The 7,086-nt window shown below is 40.5% G+C and overlaps 1 pseudogene; it reads left to right on the top strand.

The window, feature by feature from the left end:
- The first annotated feature begins 852 nt into the window (after positions 1 to 852).
- LOC133890336 (uncharacterized) lies at positions 853 to 6,081 on the top strand (annotated as a pseudogene).
- Positions 6,082 to 7,086: the final 1,005 nt, after the last annotated feature.

The raw sequence follows: 7,086 nt of genomic DNA, 5'->3' as shown, positions 1-7,086 counted from the left end.
TGGAGATGGCTCCACCTGCTTTCGCGGGTGATGCAGCTGAGCACGAAGAGCTCCGGGATGGCTGCAGCAAGAAGCGTCAGGTTGATGGGGATGAAGCAATCGACTTCAATCTGGGTGCGGTTGGGAAGAAGTCTAAAGGGGTTTTGTGCTGCTGTATTTGTGATGAGGGGCACCTGACTCCAGCTTGCCCTCTATTACGGGCTCTGAAGCCGGCAGCGACGTTCTGCGGCTTCGCTGGTGATCATCTTGGTTTTTTTCAGATATCTACGGAAGGTGCCTCGGCAAGCAAAGTTCCGAAGAAAGACAGTGCAACAGCCTTGATCCGCATCAAAGAAGGAGTTGTTTCAGGTGAACTCATAAAGTCTGAATTGGCACGTCTCATTCCGGTTAAATGGCAGTGGATAATACAGGAACATGGAGACAGATTTACCGTTCAGTTTCCGTGTAAGGTGGAGCTGCAACGGATGATTGCCATCAAGGAGGTGAGGACGGCGCATGGGGAAGGGGTAATGATTTTTGAAGAATGGGAGAATAAGATCGAGCCAAAACAGTACCTTAAGAAGGTGTGGGTGAATGTGTATGGAGTCCCACATGAGATTCGCTCTTTTCTTCCGCTTTGGGCAGTGGGTTCGATACTTGGAGCCACTTTGAAGGAGGATATGAAGTACACAAAAAAAAATGGGAGTGGTTCGCATCCTGGTTGCAGTCTTAGACGTTAATGGTATCCCAGAGGCCACCGATATAGTGGTGGAGGATGCTGTCTATGAAATCTTCTTCTCGGTTGATAAGATTTTAAAGGATGGGAAATGGGAAGACCACAATACAGATGGTAATGAGGATGAGGATCAATAGATGAAGGAGGATGATAATATGAAGGACCAAGAAAGCAAAAGGCCAAGGAATGATTCGGAGGGGGAGAAGGCAAGGAACTCTGCTAACATTAATAGGAATGGTGCCTTTCAGGAGGATAGGATGGATGCCAGGGATGTCACAAATAATGATGCAAAAGCTAAATCAATTGCTACAGAAATTATAGACAAGACTGTAGATAAGTTACTTTATGAGCTTGCTGACGCGATCATTGCTGAAGACGACTTGTTGGCTGTAGATGGGAGCAAGATATTTGCATCAGATGGGGCTTCGGCTGCTACTGTTCAGGAAGCGGCCACACCTGCAGGCTTGGAGTGGCACTCAGAGCATGCAAAGGAGCTAGCGCCTGTAGTTGCAGAGACTGCAGCCAAGGAGTTGGTGGAGAATGGCGTTGATTTCGGGGGAGTTGGCAGGGGAAGTGACGACGGCATGGCATCAAATTCGGCTGGCCTCTCGGTGCAGTCAATTCATCCGTGTTCGAGTGATGTGGTACCGGTGTCGGCGACAGATTTTCTCTCGGACGTGGTAGCAACAAATCAAGTTTCAAGTTTGGAAGTGGCTGCTGATGATTTTGACTCTGAAATGCAGCTCTCTATTCATGCGAAAGAGTTGATGGTTATGCTGTTTGTGGACTCGGAAGGGCAGGCAGTGCCGGACCTCAAGAAATTTCCTCGCTGGAGGTTGCAGGCTCTGTGTAAGATTAACGGAGTCAAGGCCAACTTATCTAATAGGGCAATGGCAGCAGCACTTCAGGACCTTCCTCTCATTGATGGTTTGGAGAATATTCTTGGTAAGACTAAGAAAGAGTGGAAGAATAGGGATGCAAATTGTTCAGAGGTAAATTCTATCTCCACCATCCTAGATGAGAACAAGGGTGGCATGCGGTCATGTAGCAGAATTGCAACCGATGAAGGTACCATGATCAAAGCAGAGAGATTGGTGGCAAAGCGTAATCTAGAGGAAGGTACGCATAATTCATCTTTTCTTTCTTTGCCTGTGTCAGTTATTTCCTCCAATATTATGAATCTAGGAGTTACCGGGTCGAGATGATAGTTCGATTAATCAATCCGTTATATCTATTAAAAATATTGAAATTGATAGATTATCTGTTTCGGCCAAAACCCATAGTTCTAAGATTAAAAAGAATAATAAGGGTCTATCATCGCCCTCTTATAATCTTGAGGACGATGATATGGACGAAGTGGATGCAACTCTCAGTCAATGCCAGAATTTATGTGAGGTTCTCGATGAGGAGGGCTTGGATCGACTATGCTGCGATCTGAATGTGGTGAGTAGAAAGAAAAAGTATAGTATCAGTAATAGTAAGGGGAAGGTTAATCGCCTTCTTAAGAAGCCAAACACTCCATCCAAAGTTGTTTTATAATGAAAGAAATATTTTGGAATAGCAGAGGACTAGGAGACTTGGCGAAACATAATTATATATCAAACTTGGCTAAAGGTCAACACCTTGATTTTATTGCAGTCATGGAATCGGGTAGAAGCACTTTTTCTTCCTCTAAGCTTAATCATTTATGTGGAGGTATGGATTATTTGTGGCATACTAAGCCTCCAAGAGGTAGATCAGGAGGTATGATCATGGGGGTTAATGCATCGGTTTTTTATATTAGTTCCATTGTAGAGGGAGATTATTACGTAAAATTCATCATAAAAAATAAGGAAGATGGGTTCACTTGGGCATTATACGCGGTTTATGGACCGGCCCAAGATGAATATAAGGATGTTTTTCTCTCAGAGTTGGCTCAGGTGTGTAGATTGGAAACGAACCTAATGATCATAGGGGGAGATTTCAATATCATGAGACGACCAGAGGATAAGAACAATGACAATTTCGAACCTAGATGGCCTCAGTTATTCAATGCAATCATCGATGCATTGGATCTTCGAGAAATCGAAATGACTGGGAGGCAATATACATGGGCAAATGATCTAGTACCACCAACTTTTGAAAAGCTGGATCGTGTCCTAATGAGTACGGAGTGGGAGTTGAAATATCCCAAGGTTATGGTTATGGCGCTTGATAAATGTCGGTCTGACCATACTCCTTTATTGCTCAATGCGGGGGGTGTCTGTCACCACGGTAAGCAACCACCCTTTAAATTTGAGTTGGATTGGTTGATCCGTGATGGTTTTCATGAAATGGTAACCAATATTTGGCAAACTCAACAGCGACATAATAATTCTATCAAAAATTAGCAAAACAAAATCAAAGTGCTGCGACAATATTTGAGGGGTTGGGCTAACCACACTTCAGGCATTTTAAAAAAGGAAAAGAAACAGTTAATAATGAAAATTGATGAGCTTGATAAGAAGGCGGAGCATAATCCTTTAACGTCTAATGAGATAGCTTCCAAACATGATCTTAATGAAAAGCTGGCTCACATTCTTAGAGAGGAAGAGCTCAAATGGTATCAACGAGCTAAGGTCCAAGATCTGCTAGGGGGAGATGATAATACTAAATATTTACATATGGTGGCGAATGGGAAACATAGGAAGAAGAAGATCTATAAACTAGAACAAGAGGAGGGTACTATAATTGGAGATGCCAACATCAAGAAATATATCACTAAGTATTATAAGGAGTTGTTTGGCAAACCAGAAAATAATAACTTTACAATGGACGAATCGATAAGGAATGATATTTCTCAAGTGAGCGAAAGCGAAAATGAGATCCTCACGGCTTCTTTCAAGGAGGAAGAAATAAGAAGGGCGATATTCCAAATAGAGCATAATAAAGCTCCTGGCCTAGATGGTTTCCCAGTAGAATTTTACCAAGTCTTTTGGGAAGTCATTAAATTTGATCTTTTGGATATGTTTAGAGACTTCCATGCTGGAGATTTCCCTCTCTTCTCCTTGAATTTTGGCGTGATTACGCTACTTCCAAAAAAAGGTAATGCTTTGAAAATACAAGAATACCGTCCAATATGTCTCCTTAATGTCAGCTTTAAAATATTTACTAAAGTTGTCACTAATCGAATTAATATGGTGGCCGAAAAAATAATCAGCCCATCACAAACAGCCTTCATGTCTGGCCGCAATATTATAGAAGGAGTCATAATACTTCATGAGACCATCCATGAATTGCATAGGAAAAAGCAAAATGGGGTGATTTTTAAGATCGATTTTGAAAAGGCTTATGATAAAGTCAAATGGTCTTTCCTCCAGCAAACTTTGAGAATGAAAGGTTTTTCAGGGAAGTGGTGTGACTGGACACAATATTGGATCCAAAATATTGTGTCTGGGGGTCATGTTGGAATTAAGGTCAATGATGAAGTTGCATCTTATTTTCAAACTCACAAAGGACTCAGACAAGGTGATCCCCTATCGCCTATTCTCTTTAATATTGTAGCTGATATGCTTGCTACTCTGATAGCAAGAGCAAAAGAGGATAGACAGATTGATGGAGTTGTTCCACACCTTGTGGATGATGGTTTATCAATTCTTCAATATGCAGATGATACTATCATCTTCATGGATCATGATCTTGAAAAGGCTAAAAATATGAAGCTCATACTTTGTGTTTTTGAATAACTCTCCGGTCTGAAGATAAACTTTCATAAAAGTGAACTATTCTGCTATGGTGATGCTAAAGACTGTGAGGCCCAATACCCACAATTATTCGGTTGTGAATTGGACAAGTACCTTTTCGATACCTGGGTATTCCAATGACGCATAAGAAATTAAGGAATTCGGATTGGAGAGAGGTCGAAGAAAGGTTCGAAAAGAGATTAAGTAGTTGGAAGGGGAAATTAATGTCTGTCGGGGGTAGACTTGTGCTCATCAACTCAGTCTTAAGTTGCCTCCCGCTTTTTATGATGTCATTCTTTGAGATCCCTCAAGATGTCCTTAAAAAGTTGGATTATCTTAGATCCAGATTCTTTTGGCAGGTGGATAATAACAAGAAAAAATATAGACTTGCTAGATGGAACATTCTTTGCCAGCCAAAAGACCAGGGAGGTCTTGGCATTGTTGACCTCTCGATTAAGAATGTGTGCCTCCTTAGCAAGTGGCTTTATCGACTACTTAATGAGGAGGGGGTTTGGCAAAGAATACTTAGAAACAAGTATCTTAGTGGTAAAACCTTAACCCAGGTAGAAAGGAAACCAGGTGATTCTCATTTCTGGTCAGGGCTTATGAAGGTAAAAAATGCTTTCCTCAAATTGGGTTTTTTCCAGGTTAAAAATGGATGCCAGACCAGGTTCTGGAATGACAAGTGGCTAGATGATAGTCCTCTCTGTGTGCAATATCCGATACTTTATAATGTGGTTCGAAGAAGTCAAGCTACTGTGGCTGACGTTATGCAATCATCATCTTTGAACCTCTTTTTTCGTAGACCCATTGTAGGGGATAAATTAGTTGCTTGGTAACATATGGTGTCAAAAATTGCTCCCGTTCGATTATATCATGGACAAGATACTTTCAGGTGGAACTTAACTGCACATGGAATATTCTCAGTTCAGTCTATGTACATGCAAATGAAATCTCAACCGACAATTAGTAGTGCCAAGCGTCTGTGGAAACTCAAGATTCCGCTAAAGATTAAGGTTTTCTTGTGGTACTTAGGTAAAGGTGCCTGTTGACCAAGGATAATCTGGTCAAAAGGAACTGGGATGGTAACCAAAAGTGCGGCTTCTGCAATCAAAATGAAACCATTTATCACCTTTTCTTTCAATGTCCCTTTGCTAGGTCCTGTTGGCAAATAATCTCTATTGCCTTAGGTATTAAAAAACCTAGCAGTACGGGTCACATTTTAAATGGTTGGTTAAGCGAGATGGGAGAAAAAAACTAGGAATAAGATGCTAGTTGGGGTGGCAGCCATCTTTTGGTTAATATGGCTATGCCGAAATGATATAATTTTTAATCATAAACCTGATATAACTTTTATGCAGGCAATTTTCAGGGAACCTACTGGCTGCGATTCTGGAGGTTGCTACAGAGGGAGGGTCAAAGGGAAGACTTCTTGAGGGCGTCCCAAGCTTTAGAGGTGATGGCGATGGATATGTTTGCCAAGCATGGGTGGCGGCTTAATTACAGATTATACGGTTAATTATGATAATGAGTCTTTGTAATAATGAACAATGAACAATATTTTACTAGTGTTATAGGTGGCCTTTTTTTTCCTTTGGGTCCTTAATCGTTATGGTCGTGGCTTTGTAATAAACTTTTTGGGGCTGTATACATCGGAGGATGCAAAAGGCCGGAACTAATTCCTTTATCTTAAAAAAAAGGTTAAATATGACATTGTATGGTGATTGACGAAATGCCTCATGGGTTGGGCACAACAATATGTTTATACATGGTGCTTGAAGAAAGAGTTGATTTTTGAAGTGCTTTGCAATGTTTATCCATTTCAAGAAATGAGCAGGACTGGAGGGGTAATCACTTCTCTTTCAAAAGAAAGGGAGTGTATTTATTGGTGTGCGATTGGTTAGCCTTTTAGCTTATGTTGGTCATAATTAATTACAAAAACTCACATGTCACGGTGATGTTATAGTGCAGTTTCATACTTTGTGTTACTCAATGACTCAATTTTTTTTTCATATATCCCACGCCTCGATCTTTTTCCATCGGCAAGTTTTCTTCACATCTCAAGGTGACGAATATGTTCCCCCACCTTTTATTTACGTTTTGTTCTTGCGTATGAATTCAGTCAGTAGGCAATTTTCCCCATAATCGTGTTTTCTGATGTTGATTCTAACTTCCATTGATACCCATGTCTATCCCCTGTTTATTAAAACTAGCAAGGTTAGATTTAAAACAGCTTCAAACAATATTTCATTTAAAAGGCACTGGTAACTTGACATGAGACCAACTTGAGTTTTAGTTACCAAATTATAGCTCACAAACATTGAGTTTTTTTAAGTGGAAATCATTTTAAAATGCTTATATATCTTAATTCAGTCTAAGCATGGGTGCATCGCATATTGAGCGTTCATTAAAGATGTCAAGTATCATGCTTATATTCATAATGTTGTTGCCTAAAACCTTTAGCTAAATGCCAATCTGAGTGGTGAAATTCTAAAAGAGAAACACCATTTTGTACCAGACATTATGATAGCACTGAGTTTGACTTGAGGATAATTAGTTGGTATAGTTAATTTTAGTAACAATATATGTTGTTTACATCATTCAGGTGTGCAGAAGGAGAGGATGGTGGCAGAGGACATGTATGTGCTATCTGCAGATAGGGAAATCCTC

Source organism: Phragmites australis, chromosome 14, assembly GCF_958298935.1.
Source record: "Phragmites australis chromosome 14, lpPhrAust1.1, whole genome shotgun sequence".
NCBI classification, from domain to species: domain Eukaryota; kingdom Viridiplantae; phylum Streptophyta; class Magnoliopsida; order Poales; family Poaceae; genus Phragmites; species Phragmites australis.
The sequence above is the reverse complement of the archived record's forward strand: the minus strand, read 5'-3'. Positions and strand labels throughout refer to the sequence as shown.